This window comes from Staurois parvus, unplaced genomic scaffold (assembly GCF_062004578.1).
Source record: "Staurois parvus isolate SC_StPar_1 unplaced genomic scaffold, SC_StPar_1.0 ptg001061l, whole genome shotgun sequence".
NCBI classification, from domain to species: domain Eukaryota; kingdom Metazoa; phylum Chordata; class Amphibia; order Anura; family Ranidae; genus Staurois; species Staurois parvus.
The window spans coordinates 79,769-94,041 of NW_028318857.1; the positions used below are offsets into that span (position 1 = coordinate 79,769).

Consider the following 14,273-nt stretch of genomic DNA (forward strand, 5'->3'; position numbering starts at 1 on the left):
GATCATTAATAGAAACCCCCTCAGCCAGCTTTCTGTAGAAGCAGGGTCACTCTCTTCAGGCCCTCAGGTCGCCCACCTGAGTCCCCAAGGCAGCCGGTGCCAGGGAGGATAGCATGTCCTCTCCCAGACTGGTGCAATCCTCTCCAAGAAAGACCTAAAGCTCAGTGTGCCTAAAGAATGTTCTCCCAGCATCCTTCAGGGCCATTTTCCCTGTGATTGGCTGGAGGGGCATTAATATTCATGCTGTTTTCTGGGTGAAGTCCTTGTTGGGAGCAGATGGATGACTTCTTCTGGTAGCTAGTAGCGACAGCAACAGTAAAGTTGAGATACGTTCCTGAGTAGCTGTGCAAGCTGGCCAGAGCTCTTCAGAACACTAGTCAGTGTTCCCTTGGCTGGACCCTTAGCTGACTATAGGTTAACAGCACCAAGGCCCAGCAGCACAGCAGCCTCTTCTCCGTAATACCAGACCAGATCCTTAATAGAAACCCCCCCAGCCAGCTTTCTGTAGAAGCAGGGTCACTCTCTCACTCTCTTCAGGCCCTCAGATCACCAACCTGAGTCCCGAGGCTTCTCGGCCTTTTGGCTAAGATCAAGTGTAGTATCTGTTCTTATCAGTGTCCAGTGGGGGTGCTCCCGACCATTCTAGCTTTGCGGGGATGGTTGTTGTATAGTACCCTCACTGGTATGATGGGGGTCCGGAAGGCTGGACCGGAGGGACAGAAACCAGGGGGCGCCACGATACGCTCTGGGACCTTGGGAGTAATTCCTCTGGGAAAGCTGGAAAGACCCAGTACCTCCTGATTTGGACGGATCTACCTTGGTCTGGCCTGGGGCTGGGGACGCAAAAAGTCCGCAAACTCAGTGCCCCCTGGGGAAGATGCTCTCAGGGGTGTCACTAGTAACACTTGGGTGTGGGACCCCACGGTGTGAAGATGACACATGGCCACTGTTTTTCACTTCTTTTTGCACAGCGCCCTAAGGACCAGGTCTTTTGGCTAAGTCCGGGGCAATTTTTGCTACAGGCCTCAGGGCCTGGTCTGTGCACTATTAGGCACGGTACCACTTTTTTATTTTTTATTTATTTATTTAATCACTCCCACGTTTTGTCACTTTTTCTGTTCTTATGTGTGTGTTTTTCACGGATGGAGGGTGTGGGTCCTCGGGCCTTACCTGAAGTCTAGGGGGAGGATGTGTGGCCATACGGTTCCTTCCTCCCCTGATCCCTAGGGGGTTTTCTCTTCGGGAGAACCCCCTTGCCTAGTACTGGATGTCCGGCTTCGGCTGGGCATAAGGAACGGTGGTCCACCAGGCCTTTTGGCCAGGAGGACCAAATGGGAACCTTGTCCCTGTCAGGAGCTTCGTGCCCCGGGGGATCGGGTGAACGGTCCAACCCTTCCGGGGGTAGGACAAACACACCCCTAAGTGCACTTTTTCGTGTGGTGTTTTGCACTTGCACATTTTTTGTGAACACTTACGGGTTTTTCGTTGTAGTTTGCACGTTTGCGGACTTAAAAAAAAAAAAACCTGAGTCCCGAGGCAGCAGCTGCCAGGGAGGACAGCGTGTCCTCTCCCGGACCGGTGCAATCCTCTCCAAGAAAGACCTAGAGCTCAGTGTGCCTAAAGAATGTTCTTCCAGCATCCCTCAGGGCCATCCTTCCTGTGATTGGCTGGAGGGGCTTTTATTTTCATGCTGTGTTCTGCATGAGTTCCACCTATTCCCCCAGAACCTTCCTAGGCTGCTTGGATACAGAGGAAGTCAGAGGCAGCACTCCCAGCACTTAAAGTGGAACCTCACTCTCTCAATCAACATGGACGATGTTTAACCCCTTCATGCCTAAGGGTAAAAACAAGTCTTAATGCCTTAGCACAATTTTGCAACTTTGACATGTGTTAGTAAAACCGTACATATCATCACAACTGTGGCAGCACCCAAATATTTCAAAGTTCCCCTTTAAGCTTTAACATTTCTAACAGCATCTGTTTGCAAAGCAAGGTCATCAGCTCACTTCCCCCATTATTTCTTGTGGAACGATGTGTTCCAGTCTGCAGCTGGCACCCTTATTTTCAGCTGAAGATAGTTTATCTAAATGTGAAACCACAAGGCCATATCCTGAACTGCTTAGAAAGTCTTTTAAATGTACAGAAAGTGAAAGAGGAAATATATGCATTGTGGTGTAATTGCTGATATGTATACCCTGTAAGATGCTTTTCAAGGCACTTAGCTTACAGACACTGATGTGGCTAAGTCCCAGCTGGTAAATAAAAAGTTTGTTTTCCTCAAGTTCATGTCTGGAGTTTTACCTGGAATTCCCAAAGTTGCCGCTACACAACTACTTTGTACATCCAAGTGAATTATACTGCGCTTTTTTCAGGACAAATTTGGCTTTCATTTGGTGGTAAATGGTAATAGATATCTCCTGATTTTGTTTTATTATCAAAGGAAAACTGGCCCAAAATAAAAATTTAGCTGTGTGTTTCTTGTTACTAACATAACCTACCACCAAAGAACAAACCAAAATAAATTTTCCAGCTCTTGATGATCGCAGCGATACCATATATGTGTATGTTATTTGTTGTTTGTTCCCGTAGTACATCCCAGAAACAATAGTGTGCATTTTGTTTTGTTTTGGGGGGGGGGGTTTTACCTAAAACACACTAACACTGATACCACTTTTTAAGAAAACCTTGACCTTTTGACCTTGACCCAAACACTTACCCTGGCACTGAACTACATCAAACCTTGATCTAGGTATTTTTTCTTTATATTTTATTTTATTTTTTAATACTGATTTATTTATCTTTTTCTTTTTTTTTAACAAACATTTTTTTTCTCTATGCCAGGAGTTAGAGAGATACAATGTATCTCTCTCCTCCATATATAGAGGAAAAAAAACAAGGGGGGCGGGCTAGACAGTGACTGATCACTGTGATACCCAGTCAGAGGCTATCACAGCGATCATGTGACCCGGAATCGGGAGTCCCGGGTCCATATCGTTAGAACGGGACCCAGAGCTCTCAGTGACACCCTGGTTTTTGTGCTGGGAGCACTTGTTGAAATGTTCAGACCAGCCCGTCTGGCACCAACAACCATGGCATGTTCAAAGTCACTTAAATCCCCTTTCTTCCCCATTCTGATGCTCAGTTTGAAAAAAAAGGAATGTTGGGACTATGAAAGAAAAAAAAATAGATAATTGTTCCCATAGGACTGTCACCCTGTTACCCTGTTATCTGTTTGGACCCAGAGCTCTCAGTGACACCCTGGTTTTTGTGCTGGGAGCACTTGTTGAAATGTTCAGACCAGCCCGTCTGGCACCAACAACCATGACATGTTCAAAGTCACTTAAATCCCCTTTCTTCCCCATTCTGATGCTCAGTTTGAAAAAAGAGGAATGTTGGGACTATGAAAGAAAAAAAAATAGATAATTGTTCCCATAGGACTGTCACCCTGTTATCTGTTTGTTTTTATATTAAAGTAGAATTGGAGAAGACAGTGGCTCAGCCACCTGTTTTTACCACCACAACTGCCCATCTGAAAGAGACCTATTTCATGAGCAGTTGTGCCTTTTATTCCTACTGCCAGGTGTCTCTTTTTATAAGTTTGTGTACTTGTGGCCCTTCTCAGGTTCAAAATTAAAGTGTATGTAAAACAACCCATTTAGTTTAAAATAGAAATAGGACTATATACATATATACACTATATTGCCAAAAGTATGTCATGTGATTCAGGTGTTCCAATCCCCTCCCAATCATGTGATTCAGGTGTTCCAATCCCCTCCATATCATGTGATTCAGGTGTTCCAATCCCCTCCATGGACACAGGTGTATACAATCAAGCCCCTAGGCATGCAGACGGCTTCTACAAACATTGGTGAAAGAATGGGTCGCTCTCAGGAGCTCAGTGACTCCAAGCGTGGTCCCGTGATAGGTGGCCACCTGGGCAATAAGTCCATCCGTGACATTTCCTGGCTACTAAATATTCCACGCTCAACTGTTAGTGGGATTGTAACAAAGTGGAAGCAACTGGGAACAACAGCCACTCAGCCACCAAGTGCTAGGCCACGTCACATGACAGGGCAGGGGCAGCGCATGCTGAAGCGCACAGTGCGCAGAAGTCACCAACTGTCTGCAGAGTCAATAGCTAAAGTCCTTCAAGCTTCATGTAGCCTTTAAATGAGCCCAACAACAGTGCGTAGAGAGCTTCATGGAATGGGTTTCCATGGCCGAGCAGCTGCATCCAAGCCTTACATCACCAAGTGCAATGCAAAGCGTCGGATGCCGTGGTGTAAAGCACACCGCCACTGGACTCTAGAGCAGTAGAGACGTGTTCTCTGGAATGACCAATCACACTTCTCTGTCTGGAAATCCGATGGACGTGTCTGGGTTTGGCGGTTGCCAGGAGAACAGTACTTGCCTGACTGCATTGTGCCAAGTGTAAAGTTTGGTGGAGGGGGGATTATGGTGTGGGGTTGTTTTTCAGGGGTTGGGCTTGGCCTCTTAGTTCCAGTGAAGGGAACTCTTAAGGCGTCAGCATACCAAGATATTTTGGACAATTTCATGCTCCCAACTTTGTGGGAGGAGTTTGGGGATGGCCCCGTCCTGTTCCAACATGACTGCCCACCAGTGCACAAAGCAAGGTCCATAAAGACATGGAGGAGCCAGTTTGGGGTGGAGGAACCTGACTGTCCTGCACAGAGTCCTGACCTCAACCCCATAGAACACCTTTGGGATGAATTAGAGCGGAGACTGCGAGCCAGGCCTCCTCCCCCGACATCAGTGCCTGACCTGACAAATGTGCTTCTGGAAGAATGGTCCAACCTTCCCATAGGCACCCTCCTAAACCTTGTGGACGGCCTTCCCAGAAGAGATGAAGCTGTTATAGCTGCAAAGGGCGGAGCCAACTCAATATTGAACCCTACGGACTAAGACTGGGGGGCCATCAAAGTCCATGTGCGTGGAAAGGTAGGCATGTATATGGAAAAAATATATATTGATTGTTATTTTTTAAATTTTTTTTACAGGTGATCATATGACCTGTGTTCTCAGCTGCATAGGGGCTTAGAGAGGAGGTGGTGGAGACTGCTGGAGGCATGTTAGCAGGAGGCAGAGAAACAGCAGTACACCGATCTTCCCAGTGAATGGCTGTATGGAGGGGGGTGTCAGCACAAGTTTTGGCTATTGGAGGACAGGCAAACTGAGATCTCAGCAGAGCCAGAAAACTGACAACAGTGGGATGAAGGCACTCTCATGCCTTGTGTGGTCAGTTTTAATCAGGAAAGCAGTGGGACTGGCAGGATATCCAGGTATTTCCCACAAAAGAAGCAATAAAAAGAGAACAGGGAACTTTTTAACACAAGTACATGGTATAACAGACACATATCAGGAATATAAAATTTGGGGTAACATACACTTTAATATTGAGCAGAATTAAGTTTGACCCTCCCCACAGCAGTCATTTACAACCCCTGGAGTAGATGGTATATATAACATCCGGAACATAGAACAACCAGTCATAGAATTCAGGTGGCATTCTGCTGTTGGAACGAACTAGTTAAAAGGATAAGTTCACCTTTTGTAAAATAACTAAAAAATGCACATCTTATTGTAGGTAAGAAAAAAAATGTGCATTTATTATTGTTTTATTCTGCAGCCTGTAAAGCATTGCACGGACAATCTGCAGATCATGGGTGCAGTGCCAGGATCATGCAGACTGTCTTTTTTTTTTTTAATTTGCGGTGGTGTGCACAAACAAAAAACCTAAGTGTACATAAAAAGTGCCCCCTTACATCAGAATCTGGCAGAGCGCCCCCTTACATCAGAATCTGGCAGAGCGCCCCCTTACATCAGAATCTGGCAGAGCGCCCCCTTACATTAGAATCCAGTGGAGTGCCCCCTTATAACAGGGCCTGGCAGAGTGTTCCCTTACAATAAAGTTAGGTCTTCCCTAAATGCTAACTGGGCATGAAATCAATTGGACAGCTCCTGGAAGAATGGGGGGGGGGGGTGGAGACAGATGGGGAAGAGAAGGGAGAGATATGGGGGCTATTCAGTAAGCTGTTCATTCACCTCAGGCTGGTATCTGCAGGCTGAGGTAGTGGCATCAATCATGCAGGCACGATGTAGCTGCCAGCTGCTGCACCTCAAATCTCCTGCCCACACATTCCCATTCTCAGGCACAGCATTGTTTGTGGGGGGGGGGGGGGAGTATGTGAGTATGCTTACTGGGTGGGGAATTTGAGTGGCACAGATGCCTTGAGAGATGCAGTCAGCCACTCCAGCTTCTTGTGACAGAGAGTTGGCAATCCTGCCGGGGCACAAAATCAATTGGAGAGGAGAAATGCCTGAGGCGGTGCAACTGAAATCTGGGGGGTCCACTCCAGCACCACGCTAGCACACACAGTCGACTCCAGCACCACCCTAGATCTGGCCATGCCAGCAGGGATACCATACAGCCGGTCATCTCTGCCAAAAGGCCAGAATAGCAGCACAGTAACACTGATAAGAACAGATTTTTTTTTTGATTGAAAAGATACTTTTATTACAGAAGTATAAAAAACAACATGATACTTGTGATCGGGGTACATCTCACCCTATACTGCGACGCAGCGCACCACATTGCAATACAGTTCCAAGCATACAATAATTACATTCAAACAATAAATAAGTACATTCACTCAGCGGTATGATGCCTGACGTGCTGTGCGTGGCGGACGAATCCCCAGACCAGCACGTCATGCATAACGCCGCTTACCCCGAAACCATAGCATCCTAATACAAAATACATTTCCTAAAAATCACGATGTCATGCAAAATCAAAAACCGAATGTTACATTTAACAATAAGCATCGGGTGTGTGGAGGGGGGAGGGGAAAAGGAGGGAACACAGGCCCGAAGCTTTATTGAAGGGACATAGACACGCAAGGGGGAGTAGGGGGAAGGGGAGATCTTCAGATGTCCTCTTCCTCCTTAAAGTGCATCAAGGTATAGTCTCTGAGCAGACTGAGGATCAGTCTGCGGCAGTCCTCAATGGACATCCTCTCCCGCTGGTGGATGAGGCGCTTCCTGGCGCACCATAAAGCGTCCCTAAAACAACACAGCACCCGCCAGGCGCCGTCAATGTCCTCCAGAGAAAAAGTTCTACAGAATAGTCCATTCAACACCCCAAAGTGTGTGATGGCTGTCTGTGGTACAAAGTCCTTGAGTTCAGGTTCCAGGGCCCCCAACAGGGCCTGAGCAAAAGAGCACTCCCAGAAAACGATAAGAATGATAAGAACAGAAACTACACTTAATCTTAGCCATAAGCTCAAGAAGCGGCAGTCGGCTGTCTGCCTGTACCTATAATATGGGCAGACAGTTACTGAAGTTCAGGGAGATCAATGAATTACAAGAGTGCTCACCAGCGCTCTCACAGTCCATTGGGAACTACAAGCTGTCATCTCCAATAGCAGACAGTACTTGTAGTTCATTCTTTCACAGGAAACTGAGAATGAATGACCTGGCTGTGTTGGCGGAGCACCGCATGGCAGCTCTGTTTTTGAATTGCAATAGGGGTGCAAGGAGGGGATCCCCTGCCCACTGGCACAATCAGGCAGCGGGGGGGGGGGGGAGTTAGGCAGGTATTCTATGGCAGCATGTTATACCCTAAATACGGGTGTAGCATGTAACATGTTACCAAAGGTGAACTTATCCTTTAAAATTACAAGTTCAGGAGGCATTCTGACATAAAGTTCAGAACCTCAAATTTAGCGTATGTCCAGTAAACGATGTTATATATACAGTATTACAATCCGCATAGTGGAGGTACAATAGACCTGACCTGGCGATATTGCGGCCAAAGCCAAAAGGGGAACCCACAAATGTGACCCCAGGAAAACAGCTCATCCTGTGACATGGAGTGGCATGCAAAAACTGGGGGCGTGGCTTAAAGCAGAACTAAACCCTTCTATACTATACAGCCAAGGAAGCTGCAATTTTAGTCTCTGATGTGTAGTTGTCATAGTGCGGCACATGTGATCAGCTATGACTACAACCATTTGATGGCTTGACAGTTCCATTGAGTGAAAAATCATCTGTGACAGATATCGCTCATGGCATGCATTGAATGTAACAGTTTTAGGAAACAGTTACACCTCCTGGTTCACATCAATGTGGTGCGGGAAACACTGCAAATCCTGTGCATTTTCTGCATTGCAATCGTATTGCGTTCTTGCGATCTGGTGTGGCTGTCAATGATAAAGTAATGACACCCCGAAACAGATCGCAAAATGCAATGCGATTGCTAGAAATCACATCGCATGGGTAAGAACACCCATGCGATGCAATTCAAGTGCAGATTTAAAAAAGGGTGCTGCACCTTTTTGGTGCGGATGCAATGCAGTCTGAGCCATACAAAGTGTGTGGCTGAAATCGCACCGCACAGACATTTGCATGTAATTCGCACAGGAATGCGGTGCGATTCCTGTGCGAATTACATGCTGTGTCCCTCACGGCATAGTGTGAACCTGGGCTTAAAGTGCAAACTAAAACCATCAATTTTAACTGCTTCTCAAAACAGTTATGATAACCATCACAGTTGCTTGTGCTCTCAATTGCGAAGTCAGATCATCCATTGGTTAGGGTCATAAGCCTGAAAAATAAAACTAATGCAGCCACCACATCTAATGATTGGTAAACTGCTATATTTTAGAAGCAAATAATCTCTCATCTCCCCTACCAAGCACAAGTCTTCCCAATGTATTTCTTTATACTCAGTCTGGAATGAATGTAATTCCGTAAAATGGACGGCAGGTGTCGCAGTTTATACTCGGTCTCCAAGGGCTGTAATTCAGAAGAGTGGCCAGCAGGTGTCGCAGTTTATACATGGTCTCGAAGGGCTGTAATTCAGAAAAGTTGCCGGCAGGTGTCGCAGTTTATACATGGTCTCGAAGGGCTGTAGTTCCGAAAATTGGCTGGCAGGTGCCGCTGTTTAACACTTGGTCTGGAATGGATGTAATTGCGTAAAATGTCCGGCAGGTGTCGCTGTTTACACTCAGTCTGTAAGAGGTTGTGTAGATCGCTCTCTTTATCTAATTAGATCCACCTGGCGGCTAGTTAGCAGTATTACATCAATTCTAAATAACTATCGGCCCCTGGTGGCCAATACGCAAAACTACATTGATCCTAGAGCCAGTATTATCTGCGCCATCTGGCGACCAGCTCACAGATTTACACACTGTGTAACTGTGCGTATTGTACGCCACCTGGCGAGCAAAATCCACAATTACATCCAGCCCATTCAATTAGCGCCATCTGTCGTTTATTCAACTGTGTGACATCAAGGCAAACCGAGTATAAACAGCGCCACCTTCCGCCAGCTTACTGAATTACATCCCTCTGCAGAACCATCATTTAGAACTCCTATACAGCGACATCCGGTGGTCAATTACCGGTAACACCCTTTACAGTAAAGCGCTATGAAACCCGAAAGCAAATATTTATTATATTGCAGCTTGCCAGTTCTTAGATGTGGTGGCTGCATTAGTGTTATTTTTTAGGCTTATTTTTTCCCTTTATTTCCATCTGGTAATCCAGCCAGTAAGTCTGTTGTTTTTTCAACAGAACAAGCTGTCCTGCAGATGTTAGAGGGTTGAAACAAACCATTCGCGACTGACAGGGGTTATCCGAAAAGGAAAAAGAAACTGCTGTAACTGCTTACCAAGGGTAAGTTCACACTGTTGCTGGTGGTTGTGGTTACAGGAATCAGACCTGTTCCCACACCGGCAACCACTCGTTAAAACACGCAGGGCTGCCATTCATTCTTAATGGCACCACCACTCATCTAAATATACAGCATGTTTGCGGGTGCAGGAACAGTTTGCACCAAGCGATTTCTCTTTCGCTGCTTTTTAAAAATGGTGCAAGAACCTTTTTTTTGGCATGAAACACAGGCTCAGCAGCCCATTCAAATAAATGGGCTGCCGTGCCTGCGCAAACACGGCTTGCAGAGCCGCAATAGTGTGAACAAGGCCAAAGTGGGAGCTGGAGTTCAGTTCAATTTGTTAGTGTGTATGCAGGTTACCTACAATATGGGTTCTGTTTAGCCTACCCAGGCTGGGAAGGGGTTAACTGGATTCAGACTCCTTTCCCTGGCATTTTGGGCCCTGCCTTCCTACCCTGTGATATAAAAAGATGTGGAAGGTCAGGTCCTGGGCTCCCCACCATGACCACACATTGGATGCTGAGAATGGGCTGCTGTGCCATGTAGTCCCATGGAACACCGGAATATCAACAGAATCTACCAAGTGTCTGGAGAACGCCAATCATGGACTTGCACCCAGGGGTGGACTGATCATTCGAGCACTGCCCGAGGGCCGGGGTCAGTAGGGGGCCCCATGAAATACCCCAGGCTTTTTGGGTGTACTTTGAGTATGGGCAAGGACACAGGGGCCCCATGAGTTGTCAGTCTGCCCCTGCTTGCACCTTATCAAGGTATGCCTAGGCAGCCTCAGTTTAGGTAGTTAGGGTTGAGAATGTACTGCGCTGTAACAGACTGTGCGGAGAAAAGTTCTAGGAAAGTTTTAAAAGGTTCTAAGCCTGGTTTAAAGTTACTCAAGGGGTATATGGTAACCGATGGGGTTTCAGAGGAACAGGGTCTGTAAATCACAATGGGGGTATGAAGCAAGGTCACTGTGAAGGGTTAATTAGGAAGAGTCAGATCAAGACAGCAGCTGCCACGAGTAACCAAAAACTGGTGGCAAATGTACAGCAGCCGGTTATGAAGCGTGGTACTTGGTGAAGGTGGCACATCCTCCTGTAGTGAGGCGGATAGTGATTTTGCTCCCTCCCTAACGGTCGATTTTCCAAAGCATCTGGGACCGAGCCCACAGTATGGACACCCCAAGAGTCGGTAGCGGTCACAGGGAACATGGCAGTGCTGGACCTAAGCAGAGGCTGCAGAGAGGAAGATCCCAGCAGTTCAGCCCCAGGTCCGCTGGCTAGATGAGTAGCCTCACTGTGCAGAACGCAGTGTCAGGTAAGCAGGAGAAAAAAAAAGACTGACCTGGGGGGATTGTACTGGGAGACAGATTGACCTGGACATGGGGAAGGATTATACTGGGGCAGACTGACCTGGGGGGAATTATATTGGGGGACAGATTGACCTGGACAAAGGGAAGGATTATACTGGGACAGACTGACCTGGGGGGAATTATATTGGGGGACAGAATAAACTGGACAGGGGGAAGGATTATACTGGGGCAGACTGACCTGGGGGGAATTATATTGGGGGACAAATTAAACTGGACAAGGGGAAGGATTATACTGGGGCAGACTGACCTGGGGGGAATTATATTGGGGGACAGATTAAACTGGACAGGGGGAAGGATTATACTGGGGCAGATTGACCTGAGGGGAATTATACTGGGGGACAGATTGACCTGAAATTGAGGGGGAAGAATTGTACTGGGCAACAGACTGACCTGGGTGGATTGTATTGGGAGACAGATTGACCTGGACAGGGTAAAGGATTATACTGGGACAGACTGACCTGGGGGGAAGTATACTGGGGGACAGATTGACCTGAAGGTGAGGGGGAAGAATTGTACTGGGGGGCAGACTGACCTGAGGGGTATTGTACTGGGAGACAGATTGACCTGAACAGGAGGAAGGATTATACTGGGAGGATTGTACTGGGTGACAGACTGACCTGGGGGAATTATGCTGGGGGCAGATTGACTTGGACAGGGGGCAAGATTATACTAGGACAGACTGACCTGGGAGGAATCATACTGGGGGACAGACTGACCCGAGGGGGGGGGAGGGGGGGCCTTGAATATGACTCCTTCTTCGACCTATATATACTAGAATTAGAACTAGTAATGGCGGAAATCAGCAACCTATTGCGGGGCTGCGGCAGGCATTCTGACACGGGGGGGAAGCTGACTAACTGCCACTGACATCCCAATGACACCAATACAGTGATCAGTGCTAATACAAAGCACTGACACTGTACTAATGACACTGGGCAGGAAGGGGTTAACATCTGGGATGATCAAAGGGTTCACTGTGTGATTTACTAGGGAGACATGCTGCTTTGTATTAATCAAAGAGTTTAGTGGTAGAGGTACACTGAACACAGATTTTCACAGTTTATCAAAATGCAGACAAAGTCAACTGGCCTGTATTCCCCAACCTACCACAAAGATGGGGACCCCCACAAGAGGACATTCATCAAAACTGAAAAAAATCCAGGTGTAATAGGTCAGAGAGCGCCATCCTTAGCAATCTAAAGCAGCCTGTCTCAGCCTTTTCATCATGGAGGAACCCTTGATAGAACTTTCCGGCCTCAGGGAACCCTGCTAAAACTTACTATATCTACAACTCATGATACAATAACAAGAAGTGGGAAGAATGCTCCTTACACTTGTGGTCATTGGGAAGAATTACCCCCATACTGATCAATGGTGTCAGTGGGAACTTACCTTAGAGGTAATAATTGCTTGAGGAACCCCTAGCAACCTCTGGAGGAACCCTGGTCTAAAGTCTTTATTGTTCAGCTGGTTACAACAAGACAGCCATAAGACAGCCAACGCGTTTTGGGGGCCCCAGGCTCTCCCTCTATCAGGATTGGGTGAAATGTTCAGTAGACATTTGGACACCTTAGGATTTTTCATTTGCTTCTCTTTGACCCGTTACCTCAGGGGTGATGTGACTGGTTTGAGAATTCTTGGATGATTTCAGATAGCTGGTATTGGTTTGAACTTGTTCTCAGGAAACATACACAGCATACAATGGGAAAGTGTAAAATCTGGTGCAGCATTTTGCATGGGAGCCAATCAGCTTTACCTTCAGCTTGCTCAATTAATTAAAAAAAAACCTGGAAGCCGATTGGTTTTCTATGCAGAGCTGCACCAGATGTTGCACTCTCCAGTTTTAGTAAATAGCCCCAAACTCTGTGGATGCGGAGACCCCATATCATCCATTTCTTGTACACCAGTTCTTCCTGGGTGGTCTTGTACACTGTGGCCGGCTACACTAGTGACACTGTTCTGGTGTGGCGGTGATCAGGGACACGGCTGCCGGCTGCACTGTACTGCAGTGGTTAGGGATCGAGGACACGGTTACTTCTGTGATTTGACCTCCTGGTAGAGGGTGTCCACATCAGTTCTCCATGATCCTGCTGTATGTGGGAACATGGCTACCTTCCCTTGCTTGCTCCCGAGATGGACTATAGACAATGGCAGGAGTTGTCAGCTTGCATACTAAGGGAGCGTCAAACTCAGCCCCTAATGTCTCCAAAGGGTCACATTTAATGATTATTACCTGCAATGCTACAGAAGACTGTCATAGACTGAAGACTGACTAGAGGAAATGGTCAGAGATCGTTCTACTGGAATGGTTGGAGACTGAAGTCATGCTATAGGAGACCGTCAGAGACTAGAGGCGTGTTGCATGGAACCTGCTGGACTTTACTACAATTAAGGGACCCTTTACAAGTCAATGACTGTTGGGGCCCAAGGGCCATAATTCAAACACCAGAGGGCCACATATGGCCCCCAGGCTGCAGGTTGGGCACCAGGGGACTATGGGATGTGTAGAGAGCAAAGCACAACCTCAAAATGCACTACTTGTTCCAAACAAGCGGAAGTGAGGGGAAAGGAGAGGTTTAGAGGATGTTACAAGGACAAACTCAAACATTCACTATATAAACTGAGAAATGTTTGAAGATTTTGCTTTCCTTTGAATGACTTCATGAATATTTGGTTGTAGTCGCACTGTTTCTGAGAACTGCTGTACATCTGTGTTGCATGGAGTCCCCCAACTTCTGGCCCCTGTGATCAGGTATTCCAGCCCAGGATGATTGGACCACATTCCACAGTTCTTCTCTATTTCTTGGTTTTGCCTCAGAAACGGCATTTTTGATGTCACCCCACAAGTTTTCTATTGGATGAAGATCCGGGGATTGGGCTGGCCACTCCATAACGTCCATCTTGTTGGTCTGGAACCAAGATGTTGCACGTTTACTGGTGTGTTTGGGGTCGTTGTCTTGTTGGAACACCCATTTCAAGGGCATTTCCTCTTCAGCATAAGGCAGCATGACCTCTTCAAGTATTCTGATGGATTCAAACTGATCCATGATCCCTGGTATGCGATAAATAGGCCCAACACCGTAGTATGAGAAACATCCCCATATCATGATGCTTGCACCACCATGCTTCACAGTCTTCACAGTGTACTGTGGCTTGAATTCAGTGTTTGGGGGTCGTCTGACAAACTGTCTCCGCCCACTAGACCCAAAA

General features: G+C 47.0%; 1 pseudogene; it reads left to right on the forward strand.

The window, feature by feature from the left end:
• Positions 1–563: 563 nt before the first annotated feature.
• Positions 564–679, forward strand: LOC149440662 (U2 spliceosomal RNA; annotated as a pseudogene).
• The last annotated feature ends 13,594 nt before the right edge of the window (positions 680–14,273 follow it).